This window comes from Hyperolius riggenbachi, chromosome 7 (genome assembly GCF_040937935.1).
Source record: "Hyperolius riggenbachi isolate aHypRig1 chromosome 7, aHypRig1.pri, whole genome shotgun sequence".
Lineage (NCBI taxonomy): Eukaryota > Metazoa > Chordata > Amphibia > Anura > Hyperoliidae > Hyperolius > Hyperolius riggenbachi.
In genome coordinates, this window is record NC_090652.1 from 276,315,137 (window position 1) to 276,334,010 (window position 18,874).

At 45.9% G+C, this 18,874-nt stretch overlaps 1 protein-coding gene across 1 annotated transcript in view; it reads right to left on the reverse strand.

The window, feature by feature from the left end:
• Positions 1–652: 652 nt before the first annotated feature.
• LOC137525849 (uncharacterized) overlaps positions 653–18,874 on the reverse strand; it is a 70,922-nt gene continuing 52,700 nt past the window's right edge. The window contains exon 7 of the transcript XR_011023033.1: positions 653–680. The gene's annotated coding sequence lies outside the window, so the exon portion shown is untranslated. The remainder of the gene's footprint in view (positions 681–18,874) is intronic.

Here is an 18,874-nt window from a genome sequence, read left to right on the forward strand (position 1 = left end):
CATCACTAACCTGCAGGTTAACGACACAGCTGCACAGAACTCGGGTTCACTTCACAAAGAATTACCACATGCAGTAAAGCAAAAAAACTTATTTTAGTAAAAATGTCAAATGTCAGTTTACAAAGGGTGCTGCCACATGGAAAACTAAAATTCCCGGATAGTGAGGTAAATGAACCACTTCTGGAACTTGCTAATTGAAACCTTCACCATTTGGGACCTGTTATCCCTGCCAGGGCGTAGTTTTCAATTAACCTGCCGCTACCACCAATTGCGCTGTTCTCCCACCGCTGCAGCCCACTCGCCCTGCCGTCACTATAACAGCAGAGCTCTGAACCGGTCAGGAGGCAATTTCATTGGCTCCTGACCCAGTGATCACTGTCAGCCAATCAAAGGGTCACAGACTCAGGAGCCAATGATATCGGCTCCTGACTGGCTCACAGAGCTCTGCTGTTATAGTGACGGCAGGGCGAGTGTGCTTCAGCGACAGGAAAGCAGTGCGAATGGCAAGAGTGACAGGTTCCTGCAGCGTGAAGTCGTTGAGCTACATTTTATTGTACCAGCGGTCTCTGGTCCTTTAGTGGTACACAAGTGGTTAAAGACTTGTGAGGTAAATGTCAATTCACAGCACATGCAGTAAAACAAGGGAGATGTTCGGTATTTTATCTTCAGCCTGGTACGGTCTGTAAGAGAACAAACAGCCAGTTACAGAAGGATGTTAAGAACGTACCTGAGATAAACAATAGATTAGGACTTATACTTTCTTTGGGCTTACTCCAGCCCCCTGTAGACAATCTGCTCGATCACTGTCCACACGATCCCCTCCGCCCTCCAGCAGTGTGAGCCAGTAAATTCTACAACTCTACCAGTCGCGGGCCACTGCGCATGCACAGCTCCAGCTGCGCACACTTCCCAATCTCGCTCTTATGGCCGGAAGAGTTCTGAGCATGCACAGTAACAAAGACTGTGACTGCACTTGCACAAAATCGGGAGTCGAGGCCAATACCATGCGTGCAGTGGCCCGCAACATGGCTGGATCGCCGACTCAATTGCAGGAGAACGGAGGGGATCAAGAGGATTGCAGTGCATGGAGGCAAAGTTTACGAATTGATAGCACCTATGTTAATTGCTATGCTCTACATATGTTTGGTTCTTTTTGTATTATTTTATTGAATGCGTCTTTGTGTTTTGTTTTTCATAAAACTTTGTCATGTCAGTAGAGATGATCAGTGAGATGCATTTTTTTTTTCTATCTTGCATTGAAATTTAACACGCAACTTGGAATTGCACCGAACTAAATCCGCAGGAGGAGCGTTTGATTGCCTTGATTTTAAGCTGCATACAATTGCGTTAAACCTGAAGATAGAAAAATTGCATCTTATTCACAATCTTTGCTGGTCAATGCAAAAAAACAAGCACCTGAAAAGCATTGGACATAGAGGCAAATCCCGAGCCTAGAAGCAATAACAATAATGTTGGTAAATGGTGATCAGTAATTGTGTCAGTGAGGTTTTTTTGTTTAGCTAATTTGTTGCAAAACGGGCCAAAGTTTTGTTACTTGCTTGTTAGTTTTTTTCATAAGCGATTATTTTTCTTTTTCCGCCTTTTCATCACTGTGCTTGGCTCACAGTGATCATGAGGTTAGGAGCCTATGAAAATGGCTCCCGATGTACTTTAGACATTTGAGTTCTGTGTCATCGTGTATGGCTGTGATTACTGTATTTTTTGGGCTATAAGACTTACTTTTTCTCCCAGAAAAGTGTGTGTGTGGGGGGGGGGGGGGGGGAGTCACTGCGTCTTACAGTGCAAATTCAGGGAGTTCCTGAATTGTGAATGCCTGTCAATACCAACCTCCAACCCGCCGCATTGTCTGGGAATCCCTGTACTGTGCCCATGCAGAAAAAACAGGGGGACACAAAGGGGCATAGAGAAGGCCACAGGGGACACAAAGGGGCTTAGAGGAGGACACAAGGATGACAGAGGCGGACACGTGGAACACAGGAGGATACAAGGGGGACAGAGGAGGACACAAGGGGCATAGAGGAGGACACAGGGAGACACAAAGGGGCTTAGAGGAGGACACAAGGGGCATAGAGAAGGACACAGGGAGACACAAAGGGGCATAGAGGAGGCCACAGGGGACACAAAGGGGCTTAGAGGAGGACACAAGGGGCATAGAGGAGGACACAGGGAGACACAAAGGGGCTTAGAGGAGGACACAAGGGGCATAGAGGAGGACACAGAGACACAAAGGGGCTTAGAGGAGGACACGGAGACACAAAGGGGCTTAGAGGAGGACACAAGGGGGGCAGAGGAGGACAGAGGGAGACACAAGAGGTATAAGGGGGCATAATCCACAAGATGCCTCTTCACCATGAATGCACCAGGTTTAGTATATATTTTTTTCCCCTGGTTTTTGCCCTCTAAACCTAGGTACGCTTTATGGTCAGGAGCATGTTATAGTCCGAAAAATACAGTACTTCCTGCTTCAGCACATGATAGTGACCAGCAAATTAGAGTTTTAGAAACCTGATAAAACTGAATACACGCATCTACACGAGTTATTGACAGGAGCATCACTCCAGTTACTATGCAGCTTTACCATCCATTTAATTTGTTGCATGTTGCAACTGTGTTTTAGAGCTGGAGAAGAGGTGTAAATATTTTTAAAAAAAAGGCTAAGGGCTGGTTAACATTGTGATGCAAGCGCAGCGGATACGTAAACTGTGCGGCAATCGCATCCATGACTGATTGGAGACCAGAGGAAGCATTGGGCTCCCTGTTGGAGTATACAACAAATCAATGCGAATGCTACCTGTGAACAGGGAGGATTCGGATTGTTGCACCATGAGCCAATGAGAATTTTCCTCATTGCAGTTGGATTCCCACTGCTATTGTGCAAACCAGTGGAGCGCCCCATGTATCTTCTGGTCATTGATTCCCTGCAGTGGACCAAACGGGGGCAGCAGGACCGAATTCACAGGATAGGTGAGCGGTCTCCATGTGGCGACCAGCTTAGTGGGAACAGATATTGTTTGTTCCCATAGGCTTCCATTTGGTCCAATTTGTGGTGCGATTACGATACAGTTGCGGTAGAGTCCATGCACCTTGCATTCACGTTCCGATTGGCAGCATGAACACATTCTAATAATAACATAGGATGTGTTCGCAGTCTGATGTTGCGTTTTCCTGCGTTCCAGAAAAACGCTGCATTTTTTTCCTGTAAAGTAAGTGTGAGCGGGCCCATATGCACTTGAACAGTAAGCTGGATAGGTTCATTATTCATGACTGATAGGCAACTCATGGATCTCTAGTTTATGATGTAGCTATAATTTCCACCAACAAATTCCTCCACCAATAGAGGGATTAAATACACAATCTGACAGCGTCACCACTCCCCAAAATATACACATATAAACTAGCAGCGTTTTCCGCAAAATAAACATGATCTGGCATCGTTCTTTGGTGATGCGGTTGGAGTGTTTATCACTCCGCACCATGTCAGTCTAGCTGGCTCAGCATGGCCTAAGGTCACTCCGCTGCCGCTCTGCCTACTGGGACCTTGGAGGGGGGAAAAGACATACACGGTGCTAAGCCAACGGCTGGCAGGCAGCAACATAAGGCCTGGCAGGCCAGTTGTGGCCCATGGGCTGCCCGTTAGACGTCACAGCTCCACAGCAAGTGGGGGCCATGCTACCCTTTTATCCAATTCAAGCTTGCATTGTCTCCTGCTTGTGTCCCTATAATTCACACAGCTCAATGGCTTACACCAACCCCCAACTCCATCTTTAAACTGAGCACTTACCACATATAAAAGCATCTTTTGGGCAAATGTAAAGCAGGATCGTTTTCTGGTGAGCAGACCAAATAACATAGTGTATAGAAGTAGAATATAAATATATATATTTTGCCAAAACTAGGAGATATTTGAAATGGAAATAATTAAAGCACATTTGTATGAATTAGCACAAGGTGATTAGTTTACATAAAAAGAAACACCTATATTATAAGGCCTGTCAGGAACGGCAGCTGTGTTTTTAATAATGAAACATAAAAACAAAAAAACTAAAAACTGTACATTGTTAAAGCCGATCAAAGACGTCTTCATTGAGCGTTCCATGCAAATGGTCATTCGTGGCGGTTTACGGCAGTTTGTGAATATATAATGTTATTTTTACAGGTGCGTACGTTTCATTCACATTTCACCTCCCTAAAATGGTATTTTCATGTACAAAAAAATAATTTTTTGCAAACTTTCTTGCCGTGGTCTACCGTATGGTGTAAAAAAATAAAAGGTTGTATTATAGGGGACTTCACATATACACAGGAAAAGGAAGCCATTTTGTACCATGGCAGCCATTTTGTGACAAGGCAGTCTTTTTTTTTAGGGATGTAACAGAATTCCTCAGTCTTAACAAGATTAATCGATGGGGTTTGCGGTTTAGAAATCGAATGCCGGAAATATGACACCACTTTTAATTTAATATGCACAATGCTGAAAAGCAGACATTTTTTTTACTATGAATTATTACCTATCTTAAAATATTGAGAACAGCTTGTTTTGCAGTCTATTCTGTTGACAACATACCGTATATCCTCGGATATAGGTTGACCTCGTGTATAAGTCAACTCCAATATTTGACCCTCTTAAGCTGGATTTTTTTATTGACTCAAGTATAAGTCTACCCAGCAAAGGTAATGGCTGCACTTGGGGACTAGGAGGAATTAACAGCTGCACTTGGCGACCAGGAGGTGTGAATGACTCCACTGCATACAGTACTGGAGCCAATAACTCATCCAGGTCCCAAAGTGTAGCAATTATTTGCTCCCTTTCCTGCAGCCCAGTATCCCCCCTTTCCTTGTTAATTATTGTGGTCAGCACTTTCAGACCTGTGTTTTCTTGGCATTTCCTTTATCAAGGAACTATCACTTACCGCTGGATAAATTGGTGCAAATGGGAATGTCACTAATACAACACACATTACTCAGTGTTGATCATGACTCGTGTATAAGTCGAGCCCTATACTTTTATTTAGTGAGTCATACCTAAATTTCTAGATTTATAGCTGACTATATACGGTATTATACAGAGTGCAGACAGTACAGCCACATCCCTAACATCCAATCCAGTAAATGAGAAAGGCCACAATCCTGATTATTTTTACAAATGTAGGCTATTTATCTTGGGAGGGAACAGACATGCATAAAGCCTTGATAACCTTTCCATGCATACATCAAATTCTCCTTGGTATAGTTTTGAGCCATTTCAAGATACCCAGTATAATTATTGCTCAATGGCTGCTACTGTTTACAAAATAGCTTTCTTTGTTGCGTGCGGGGGATAGGCATAATTTAGCAAGAGCACATAAGTAGTTTGTGTTTGAAAAGATGTTTATGTGTATTTTCAAATAAAAAAAAAATAAAAAAAGTTTATGATAAAGGAATTTAAAGAACGACTGAGCAGTTATATCACTGACCTCTAAATAATCTCTAATATTCCTTAAAGCAGATGCAGATAATTACCCTAAAAAAAACTCACACTATTTTAACGTATTTTCAGACAGGTAAAACCCAAAGTTGTACTGTTGGGACAAATTTTTGCCTTTTACGAAACCAAAACAGTCAAAAAAAATTGTAAGGTTTTTTTTTTTTCGTTTTTGTTTTGCTGACGAACCCTTTCTACTTTTATCTATGGCTATGTGTAGCATTCGACAAGGCATGCTGGGTAAAAAAAATAAAATAAAATGACTATGCAAAGACGTACAGTGTTGCATGCTCTGCTATCCCTCTGCTTTAGTGGCTTACAGAGATTAAAAAACAAAAAAAAGTGGTGTTATTTTTGTGAACAACAAAAAAAAGGAATCTTAAACAAAAGCAAATGCAGAATGCATGCTTTCAGCATCCTAATTTCTCTGGACTTGTTTTACGGAATTTAGAAGTGTAAAAAAAAAAATTGCATTAACATTTTTTTCTATAATAAATGAAAAATCTTGTAAATTCATGTTAGATGACTCTTTATTTGGTATGAATGGGGGGCGGCTGGTGACAGTGGGCTTTGGGCGGTAAAGAGTACAAATTCAGCCCTGGGCGTCACTAGGGGGGTGAGGTAAGTATGGACCGCACCAAGTGTCACCAGCAGAGGGGGTGACACCGAGCTCCAGGCTAAGGGAGAGTGGAGTACAGGCATGAGCAAACTTGGGCCTCCAGGTGTTGAGGAACTACAAGTCCCACAATACATTGCAGGAGTCTGACAGCCACAGTCATGACTCATAAAGGCAAATGCATTGTGGGATTTGTAGTTCCTTAACAGCTGCAGGGCCAAGTTTGCCCATACCTGGTGTAGTAGGTTATGTAAGTACAGACCAGGCAGGGGCGTAACTAGAAATCACTGGGCCCCCATGCGAATATTTGGATGGGGTCCCCCCCATAGGTGCCAAATAATCGTAATGGGGCAGCGTTTCACTGTAAATTAATTGTAAAGTGGGCAGCATTTTACCAGACAATCGTAATGTGGGCCAGAAAATCGTAATGTGGGCAGAGTTCACCAGAAAATCGTAATGTGGGCCTTTAGAAAATCATAATGTGGGCAGAGTTCACCAGAAAATCGTAATGTGGGCACCAGTCACCAGAAAATAGTAACGTGAGCAGCAGTCACCAGAAAATTGTAACGTGGGCAGCATTTACCAGAAAATCGTAATGTGGGCAGCGTTCACCAGAATATCGTAATGTGGGACAGAAAATCGTAATGTGGGCAGAGTTCACCAGAAAATTGTAACATGGACAGCATTCACCAGACAATCGTAACTTGGGCAGTGTTCACCAGAAAATCGTAATGTGGGCCAGAAAATCGTAATGTGGGCAGCGTTCACCAGAAAATCGTAACGTGGACAGCATTCACCAGACAATCGTAACGTGGGCAGTGTTCACCAGAAAATCGTAATGTGGGCCAGAAAATCGCAATGTGGGCAGCAGTCACCAGAAAATTGCAATGTGGGCATCAGTCACCAGAAAATCCTAATGTGGGCAGCAGTCACCAGAATATCGTAATGTGGGCAGCAGTCACCAGAAAATCCTAATGTGGGCAGCAGTCAGTCACCAGAATGTCGTAATGTGGGCAGCAGACACCAGAAAATCCTAATGTGGGCAGCAGTCACCAGAAAATCGCAATGTGGGCAGCAGTCACCAGAAAATCGCAATGTGGGCAGCAGTCACCAGAAAATCGCAATGTGGGCAGCAGTCACCAGAAAATCGCAATGTGGGCAGCAGTCACCAGAAAATCGCAATGTGGGCAGCAGACACCTGAAAATCGCAATGTGGGCAGCAGACACCTGAAAATCGCAATGTGGGCAGCAGACACCTGAAAATCGTAATGTGGGCAGCAGACACCTGAAAATCGTAATGTGGGCAGCAGACACCTGAAAATCGTAATGAGGGCAGCAGACACCTGAAAATCGTAATGAGGGCAGCAGACACCTGAAAATCGTAATGTGGGCAGCAGACACCTGAAAATCGTAATGTGGGCAGCAGACACCAGAAAATCATGATGTGGGCAGCAGACACCAGAAAATCGCAATGTGGGCAGCAGTGACCAGAAAATCGCAATGTGGGCAGCAGTGACCAGAAAATCGTAATGTGGGCAGCAGACAGAAAATCATAATGTGGGCAGCAGACACCTGAAAATCACAATGTGGGCAGCGTTCACCAGAAAATCGTAACGTGGACAGCATTCACCAGACAATCGTAACGTGGGCAGTGTTCACCAGAAAATCGTAATGTGGGCCAGAAAATCGCAATGTGGGCAGCAGTCACCAGAAAATCCTAATGTGGGCAGCAGTCACCAGAAAATTGCAATGTGGGCATCAGTCACCAGAAAATCCTAATGTGGGCAGCAGTCACCAGAAAATTGCAATGTGGGCATCAGTCACCAGAAAATCCTAATGTGGGCAGCAGTCACCAGAATATCGTAATGTGGGCAGCAGTCACCAGAAAATCCTAATGTGGGCAGCAGTCACCAGAAAATCTCAATGTGGGCAGCAGTCACCAGAAAATCTCAATGTGGGCAGCAGTCACCAGAAAATCGCAATGTGGGCAGCAGTCACCAGAAAATCGCAATGTGGGCAGCAGTCACCAGAAAATCGCAATGTGGGCAGCAGACACCAGAAAATCGCAATGTGGGCAGCAGACACCTGAAAATCGCAATGTGGGCAGCAGACACCTGAAAATCGCAATGTGGGCAGCAGACACCTGAAAATCGCAATGTGGGCAGCAGACACCTGAAAATCGTAATGTGGGCAGCAGACACCTGAAAATCGTAATGTGGGCAGCAGACACCTGAAAATCGTAATGAGGGCAGCAGACACCTGAAAATCGTAATGAGGGCAGCAGACACCTGAAAATCGTAATGTGGGCAGCAGACACCTGAAAATCGTAATGTGGGCAGCAGACACCAGAAAATCATGATGTGGGCAGCAGACACCAGAAAATCGCAATGTGGGCAGCAGTGACCAGAAAATCGCAATGTGGGCAGCAGTGACCAGAAAATCGTAATGTGGGCAGCAGACAGAAAATCATAATGTGGGCAGCAGACACCTGAAAATCACAATGTGGGCAGCAGTGACCAGAAAATCGCAATGTGGGCAGCAGACACCTGAAAATCACAATGTGGGCAGCAGACACCTGAAAATCGTAATATGCCCCCCCCCCCCCCCGGGGCCCGCTCGGAGTTTTGTGGGTGCTGGAGGGGTGGCAGCATGAGGGGAAAGCCTTGCCCACAGTCGGCGGGGAGAGGGGTAGTTCCCCCCTCTCCCTCACCTCGGGGCTCTCCCCTCTGTGCTCCCCTCCAGCTCGTAAGTGTCTGTGGGGCTGTGGTGGGCAGCGAGCGGCGGGCAGATACATACCTGCTACCGTGCGTTCCATCGGAGACTTCTCCCTCTAGCGGCTGACGTTACTTCCGGAAGTGACGTCAGCCGCTAGAGGGAGAAGTCTCCGATGGAACGCACGGAAGCAGGTATGTATCTGCCCGCCGCTCGCTGCCCACCACAGCCCCACAGACACTTACGAGCTGGAGGGGAGCACAGAGGGGAGAGCCCCGAGGTGAGGGAGAGGGGGGGAACTACCCCTCTCCCCGCCGACTGTGGGCAAGGCTTTCCCCTCATGCTGCCACCCCTCCAGCACCCACAAAACGGCCCCAAGCGGGCCCCAGGGGGGGGCCGGGCCCCCCCGCGGGCGCAGGGGCTATTCCTACGCCCCTGAGACCAGGCTAGTGCCGGATGTGCTTCTCCCTCCTGCTCTTCTCCCTTCTGGCTGCTCCGTGCTGAGCTGATAGAGTTCAGAGGCCACCAGGCAATGTGATGATCATCTTAACATTCCCCATATAACAGTGATGGCTAACCATGGCACTCCAGCTGTGGTGGAACTACAAGTCCCATGAGGCATTGCAATACTCTGACAGTTCTAAGCATAACTCAGAGAGGCAGAGGCATGATGGGATTTGTAGTTTTGTCACAGCTGGAGTGCCAAGGTTATCCATCACTGCACTATAAGAAGACTACCTGGTGAGGTTGGAGGTCCATGGGGTAATAGAGGGTGACACCAGGAGTTTCTGCACTGGGTGACACCTCTGGGAGTGTCTATCTGTGGCTGCTCCCCGGGAGTGTCCAATCAACCGAAATTTACTATCCAATCCTAATTTTTATCAATTTTGGCCACAAATCAATCAAAATTAGGATCAATGCAGGTTGTCGAAAAACAGATAACCATCAGTTTCAATCACAGTGATCGAATCTGCCAGTGAAAATCGATGTGTGTATGGCCAAATTTATAGAAAAGATATATATATATACAACCACAGACAAAAATAAGTTTACCTGTATTTACTATGTGCAGCTTATAACAGGTAAGTGAACGCTTTAAAGTGGTATGGAAGATGTAAGTGCTAAATAAACACAGAATAATTATACACAATAATAAAGATACAAAAGCAACAGTTTGGGTAAAAAAAAAAATCATTGATGTGGATTAAAAATTACTGTACATCTTCTAGTTCTCTACCAACTTTGCACAACAGCAAATGAAAAAGGACTTTCAATAAGTTGTCCCAGTTCCATTTGAAGTGAACCTAAACTGAGTAAAATTATTTAAAATTAACACGATGTACCTGCAAATGAATATTGCATACTTACCTCACCGTCAGTTCCTCTCAGAGGCTGACCATTTTCTTCTAACAACTATCCCTTCCATTTCTGACAAGATCTAGACAGGAAGCCCCTTTTCACTAGATCAGTTGTTACTGACCCGGAAGCTGTTCATCACTATTTTTAAAATGGAGGAACAGAGAATTCCAACAATCATAGTGGATAAACAGAATGCTGGAGAGGAGAAAGAGATTGATAAGTAGACTACACGGGAGGCGTGTATCGAGGGTCGGATTCGTACCGCTTACCGCACAAGGCCCACTATCAGCAGCCGTCCAACCCCCCCCCCTCCCTTTTTTTTTTGAGTTTTATCTTACAAATCTGATGTACAGGTCATTGACAAATGCTAAGAAATTCTGCTTATGTTTTTGTGAAAAAAAATAAGTCTTGCTATATCCTCTCTTCGCTACGCAGCTACATACCACTGCTTTGTTAACAGAACTAAACATATTCTGAGTATACATTACAAGGATTAAACACCCCCTCTAAATACTAAATGTATCCTCAAGTAAACCTTCCACCACTCACTTTTAGTAGAGAAAGATAAAGAGGTGCAGGGTTGATCTACAGTGTTTAGTACACATGAAGTGTGCATCCTGTACATTGATGATATCTATTCTAACATTTTAATGTTTCGAGGGCGTAGCTAGAAATGACTGGGCCCCATAGCAAAACATTTTTATGCCCCCCCCCCCCCCCCACGACCTTCCAACCCCACAGACCGCAGACCTCCCACCCCAAACATTCCTCCAGGACACTTCATCCCAACATTCCCACACCCCTCTAAGTACAGTATAAGTAGCCAGGTCTATAGGTGTCCCCAGAATAGGTGGCCAGGGGTATAGATGTCCCCAGAACAGGTGGCCAGGGGTATAGATGTCCCCAGAACAGGTGGCCAGGGGGAGAGCTGTCCCCAGAACAGGTAGCCAGGGGGAGAGATGTCCCCAGAACAGGTAGCCAGGGGGAGAGATGTCCCCAGAACAGGTAGCCAGAGGTACAGGGCCGGTTCAAGACTGGCACATATGAGTGGGCAGTCAAAAATGGGTAGGGAGCAACATGTTCAAGGAAATGTTAAAAATGGGCGTGGCCATGATGTCATGTGGGTGGGGCTAACTGTAATGTAGTTATACCAGTTACTACACAAAAGACTAAAAACCAGGGCACTGAGGATTGCAAATGACTCCTCACACCCTGGCCACCGCTATTTCAGCATTCTGCCCTTGGGACGGAGACTACGAGCCATCTCCACTAAAACCACGAGACATAGGAACTCGTTCTTCCCCTCGGCAGTCAACCTCCTAAACTCCCTCCACTTTCTACCATCAAAGCAAACGTCAACGAGCGGCGAGGCCGGCGGCGCTACGGCTGAACAGCCGACCAGCCCACAAGACTAACTGACTTTCGACATCGTAGGGACACACTGGGATTGGAATGTTTTTTTACAATGTTGTGTTAATCTGATTTTGCCTTCTATGCACTCTCTTTCTCTTTCTATGCACTCTTCCGGAGTCCTGGTATTGTGCCAAAAACAAATCCGGGCATGTCCCCTCATGCTTGGCGAAATAAAAGGATTCTGATTCTGAGGTATATGTCCCCAGTATATGTAGCCAGAGGTATATGTCCCCAGAAAATGTAGGCAGGGGTATATGTGCCCAGTATATGTAGCCAGGGGTATATGTGCCCAGTATATGTAGCCAGCGGTATATGTGCCCAGTATATGTAGCCAGAGGTATATGTCCCCAGTATATGTAGCCAGAGGTATATGTGCCCAGTATATGTAGCCAGAGATATGTCTCCAGTATATGTAGGCAGGGGTATATGTGCCCAACATATATAGTCAGGGTATATGTCCCCAGTATATGTAGCCAGAGGTATATGTCCCCAGTATATGTAGTCAGGTGTATATGTGCCCAGTATATGTAGTCAGGTGTATATGTGCCCAGTATATGTAGTCAGGGGTATATGTGCCCAGTATATGTAGCCAGAGGTATATATGCCCAGTATATGTAGCCAGAGGTATATGTCCCCAGAAAATGTAGGCAGGAGTATATGTGCCCAGTATATGTAGTCAGGGGTATATGTGCCCAGTATATGTAGGCAGGGGTATATGTGCCCAGTATATGTAGCCAGAGGTATATATGCCCAGTATATGTAGCCAGAGGTATATGCCCCCAGAAAATGTAGGCAGGGGTATATGTGCCCAGTATATGTAGTCAGGGCTAGATGTGCCCAGTATATGTAGTCAGGGCTAGATGTGCCCAGTATATGTAGTCAGGGCTAGATGTGCCCAGTATATGTAGTCAGGGCTAGATGTGCCCAGTATATGTAGTCAGGGCTAGATGTGCCCAGTATATGTAGTCAGGGCTAGATGTGCCCAGTATATGTAGTCAGGGCTAGATGTGCCCAGTATATGTAGTCAGGGCTAGATGTGCCCAGTATATGTAGTCAGGGCTAGATGTGCCCAGTATATGTAGTCAGGGGTAGATGTGCCCAGTATATGTAGTCAGGGGTAGATGTGCCCAGTATATGTAGTCAGGGGTAGATGTGCCCAGTATATGTAGTCAGGGGTATATGTGCCCAGTATATGTAGCCAGGGGTATATGTGCCCAGTATATATAGCCAGAGGTATATGTGCCCAGTATATGTAGCCAGAGGTATATGTGCCCAGTATATGTAGCCAGAGGTATATGTGCCCAGTATATGTAGTCAGGGTATATGTCCCCAGTATATGTAGTCAGGGTATATGTCCCCAGTATATGTAGCCAGAGGTATATGTCCCCAGTATATGTAGGAAGGGGTATATGTGCCCAGTATATGTAGTCAGGTGTATATGTGCCCAGCATATGTAGCCAGAGGTATATATGCCCAGTATATGTAGCCAGAGGTATATATGCCCAGTATATGTAGCCAGAGGTATATATGCCCAGTATATGTAGCCAGAGGTATATGTCCCCTAAAAATGTAGGCAGGGGTATATGTGCACAGTATATGTAGTCAGGGGTATATGTGCTCAGGGGTATATGTGCCCAGTATATGTAGTCGGGCAGCAGCCAGCAAGTCCCCCGGGCCGGCCCCCATTTCCACCCACCCACCTCCGTTCACTGCAGGCAGCAGCACCAGGAATGCACAACATACTTACAATGCCTGCAGCTGCAGCTTGCCAGCTTGAGTCGGGTCGGTGCTCCGCTCTCCTCCTCTCAACCGGTCCGCTCCCTCCTGGTCGCACGTCCATCTGAGACTGTCCTTCTCCCTCCCTGGCTGGCCGGAAGCCGGAACTATACAGTAAGTGTCGGCCCGGCCGCCAGGGAGGATCAATATGCCGCCACGTAGTCCCCCTCCTCACCAGCCACCTTATCAGAGGAGGGGGGCCGGGGGAGGCCTGGGCGCTGTGCTAAAATTATTGGGGGCGGGGGGCCCGGGGGAGGATGGCATCATTATTATAATTTAAAAAAAAAAAGTCCTCTGACTCGGCATGGGTGACGGGCCCCCTGTGGCGTAGGGGCCCCATAGCAATCGCTATGGTGGCTATACTGAATGCTACGCCCCTGGTTTCAAAATGTAATACCCACCTGTCTATATCCCTGCTTGATCACCTGCACACTTAAGTTTACAGTTGTGCTGCTAGCCATATTCTGCTAGCACAGAGTTTGTGCATTTGCATATGTAGTGTACAGTAAGAAATAGCCTGCCCCAACATAGAGCTGAGTGAGCAGTAACTTACTGGCTCCTGCTCTCCACAAAGTTCCTGCCCTCCATAGATGTTGTAGCTGCCAGCTGACAGATTCATTACCTGTCACGTTTGTCCATGGTACCGCTACTGCTTGCCCGATCACACGATATTCATATAAATCCTCCTCCACAAAGTTCCCCTGTCTTGCTGCGCTGCCCGGGGCCATAGATCGAGCTACATATCCTCAGCATCGGTAATGGCGCCATAGACTTTGAATACAGGAAGTGAGCAATGATGCTACTTCCTGTAAACGGCACCATCATTGGGCACGGATTGCTCTCGCAGGACAGTACTGAGAGGGGCGCCGCTTCAGATATGCAGCTCTATCTATGGTCCCAGGCAGCGCAGCAAGACAGGGGAACTTTGTGGAGGAGGATCTACTTGGACATCGGGCGGGCGAGTAGGAGCGTTACCGCGGACATAAAACAAGCGGCACAGTTAATGACACAGCTGATTTGCCAGCTGAAAGCTCGCCCTAGCCAAGTTGCCGCCCTAGGCCATGGCCTTTGTTGCCTGCCCACAAATCCAGCCATGCGCGTATCACGTGTGTATGTTTATTTTGACTTTTAATTTTCAGTTCAGGCTTGGTTTATAGGGAATCTAAACCCTAGGGAAAAATGAGATTCACTTACCTGGGGCTTTTACCAGCCCCCTGCAGCCATCCTGTGTCCTCGACGTCACTCCTGGATCCTCTGGTCCCCCGTTGGCAGCTAGTTTCGGTTTTGCCGACTCTGAGTCGGCGGGCCACCACACATATCATTACACGTGTTATCGCGGTAACAGGAAGCTATAGTGGGTGTCAACGCTTACAAAGGTACGTGTTGACACCCGCTATAGCGTCCTGTTACCACGGTAACGCATGTAATTATACGCATGGCAGCCCGCCGACTCCGAGTCAGCAACAACGAACTAGCTGGCGGCGGGGTACCAGAGGATCCAGGAGTGACGTTGAGGGCACAACTCATTTTTTAATAGCAGCAAAAGCTATGCGCATCTCTCTTGATCCAATGGTGCCAGCGTCTCCTCTCCCTTCCTGTTCTGTTGAAGAGAGGAGTGGCTGTGGGCACCCTCAAATAAGGTGAGTCACATGCTCGGCTTTGCCGCTATTAATAATACATGACGAAAGTGGAGGAAGACACGGGGAAACAAACGAAGACACAGGGGGACAATAGTGGACACACGGGGACACAAAGGGGCAGAACACGGGGAAAATGGTGGACACAGAGACACAGAGGAGAACACTTGGGGTCAATGGTGGACACAGAAGAACACAAAGGTGCACAGAGGAGGGACACAGGAGGATAATGATGGACACAATGGGGCATGTAGGAGGACACAGGGTAACAATGGTGGACACAAAAAGGCCTAGAGAGACAATGGTGGCCACAAAGGGGCATGGAGGCAGGCACAAGGGGAGGTGGAGGCAGACACAAGGGGGCATGGGATAGAGGTGAACACATGGGGGAAACAGGAGGATACAAGGGAGACAGTGAAGGACAGAGGGGGACACAAGAGGTATAAGAGGGACATAATCATTGGGGAGAGCATCCACAAGATGAACCTGCACCAGGTTTAGTATTTTTTTTTTTCCCCTGATTTTTATCCTCTAAACCTAGGTACGTCTTATGGTCGGCAGCATCTTATAGCCCGAAAAATACAGTAAATTTACACACGGTCAATTTGTCTTCCCGCACCTCAACAAAACCTAGCATGTAATAGTGATCATACCGAGTAGCTAAAATCAAAATTTAAATGAGATTGGGCTGCCAGCGGCAGAGGGGGGGTTAACTTACCCAATGCGTCCACCTTAGATGATGCGCTCCATTTGCATCCTACGTCACTCGCATGCTTTCTTCTTCCGGAGAGTGACGCGGGATGCAAATGGAACACATGTTTTAACCACTTGAGGACCGTGGGCTTTACCCCCCTTAAGGACCAGGCACTTTTTTTCCATTCAGACCACTGCAGCTTTCACAGTTTATTGCTCGCTCATACAACCTACCACCTAAATGAATTTTGGCTCCTTTTCTTGTCACTAATAAAGCTTTCTTTTGGTGCTATTTGATTGCTTCTGCGATTTTTTACTATTTATTATATTATCAAAAAAAATGATTTTTTTTTAACTTTCTGTGCTGACATTTTTCAAATAAAGTAAAATTTTTGTATACATGCAGCACGAAAAATGTGGACAAACATGTTTTTGATTAAAAAAACCCATTCAGCCTATATTTATTGGTTTGGGTAAAAGTTATAGCGTTTACAAACTATGGTGCAAAAAGTGAATTTTCCCATTTTCCAGCATCTCTGACATTTCTGACCACCTGACATGTTTCATGAGGGGCTAGAATTCCAGGATAGTATAAATACCCCCCAAATGACCCCATTTTGGAAAGAAGACATCCCAAAATATTCACTGAGAGGCATAGTGAGTTCATAGAAGATATTTTTTGTCACAAGTAAGCGGAAAATAACACTTTGTGGAAAAAAAAAAAAGTTTCCATTTCTTCTAACTTGCGACAAAAAAAAAAAAAAATGAAATCTGCCACGGACTCACCATGCCCCTCTCTGAATACCTTGAAGTGTCTACTTTCCAAAATGGGGTCATTTGTGGGGTGTGTTTACTGTCCTGACATTTTGGGGGTGCTAAATTGTAAGCACCCCTGTAAAGCCTAAAGGTGCTCATTGGACTTTGGGCCCCTTAGCGCAGTTAGGCTGCAAAAAAGTGCCACACATGTGGTATTGCCGCACTCAGGAGAAGTAGTATAATGTGTTTTGGGGTGTATTTTTACACATACCCATGCTGGGTGGGAGAAATATCTCTGTAAATGACAATTGTTTGATTTTTTTTTATTTTTTTTACACACAATTGTCCATTTACAGAGATATTTCTCCCACTCAGCATGGGTATGTGTAAAAATACACCCCAGAACACATTATACTACTTCTCCTGAGTACGGCGATACCACGTGTGGCACTTTTTTTGCACCCTAACAGCGCTAAAGGGCCCAAAGTCCAATGAGTACCTTTAGGATTTCACAGGTCATTTTTGTTTCCAGACTACTCCTCACGGTTTAGGGCCCCTAAAATGCCAGGGCAGTATAGGAACCCCACTAATGACCATTTTAGAAAGAAGACACCCCAAGGTATTCCGTTAGGAGTATGGCGAGTTCATAGAAGATTTTATTTTTTGTAGCAAGTTAGCGGAAATTGATTTTAATTGGTTTTTTTCGCAAAGTGTCATTTTCCGCTAATTTGTGACAAAAAATAAAATCTTCTATGAACTCACCATACTCCTAATGGAATACCTTTGGGTGTCTTCTTTCTAGAATGGGGTCATTTGTGGTGTTCCTATACTACCCTGGCATTTTAGGGGCCCTAAACCGTGAGGAGTAGTCTTGAAACCAAATGTTGCAAAATGACCTGTGAAATCCTAAAGGTACTCATTGGACTTTGGGCCCCTTAGTGCACTTGGGGTGTAAAAAAGTGCCACACATGTGGTACCGCCGTACTCAATAGAAGTAGTATAATGTGTTTTGGGGTGTATTTTTACACATACCCATGCTGGGTGGGAGAAATATCTCTGTAAATGACAATTGTTTGATTTTTTTTTTTTTACACACAATTGTCCATTTACAGAGATATTTCTCCCACTCAGCATGGGTATGTGTAAAAATACACCCCAAAACACATTATACTACTTCTCCTGAGTATGGCGATACCACATGTGTGACACTTTTTTGCAGCCTAGGTGCGCTAAGGGGCCCAACGTCCTATTCACAGGTCATTTTGAGGCATTTGTTTCCTAGACTACTCCTAACGGTTTAGGGCCCCTAAAATGCCAGGGCAGTATAGGAACCCCACAAGTGACCCCATTTTAGAAAGAAGACATCCCAAGGTATTCTGTTAGGTGTATGGCGAGTTCAGAGAAGATTTTATTTTTCGTCACAAGTTAGTGAAAAATGACACTTTGTGAAAAAAAAAAAAAAAAAATCATTTCCGCTAACTTTTGACGAAAAATAAAATCTTCTATGAACTTGTCATACACCTAACAGAATACCTTGGGGTGTCTTTCTAAAATGGGGTCACTTGTGGGGTTCCTATACCACCCTGGCATTTTACGGGCCCAAAACCGTGAGTATTCTGGAAACCAAATGTCTCAAAACGACTGTTCAGGGGTATAAGCATCTGCAAATTTTGATGACAGGTGGTCTATGAGGGGGCGAATTTTGTGGAACCAGTCATAAGCACGGTGGCCTTTTAGATGACAGGTTGTATTGGGCCTGATCTGATGGATAGGAGTGCTAGGGGGGTGACAGGAGGTGATTGATGGGTGTCTCAGGGTGTGGTTAGAGGGGAAAATAGATGCAATCAATGTACTGGGGAGGTGATCGGAAGGGGGTCTGAGGGAGATTCTGAGGGTTTGGCCGAGTGATCAGGAGCCCACACGGGGCAAATTAGGGCCTGATGTGATGGGTAGGTGTGCTAGGGGGTGACAGGAGGCGATTGGTGGGTGTCTCAAGGTGTGATTAGAGGGGGGAATAGATGCAAGCAATGCACTGGCGAGGTGATCAGGGCTGGGGTCTGAGGGCGTTCTGAGGGTGTGGGCGGGTGATTAAGTGCCCTAGGGGCAGATAGGGGTCTAATCTGATAGGTAGCAGTGACAGGGGGTGATTGTTGGGTAATTAGTAGGTGTTTAGGGTAGAGAACAGATGTAAACACTGCACTTGGGAGGTGATCTGACGTCAGATCTGCGGGCGATCTATTGGTGTGGGTGGGTGATCAGATTGCCCGCAAGGGGCAGGTTAGGGGCTGATTGATGGGTGGCAGTGACAGGGGGTGATTGATGGGTGGCAGTGACAGGGGGTGATTGATGGGTGATTGACAGGTGATCAGTGGGTTATTACAGGGAAGAACAGATGTAAATATTGCACTGGCAAATTTATAAGGGGGGGTC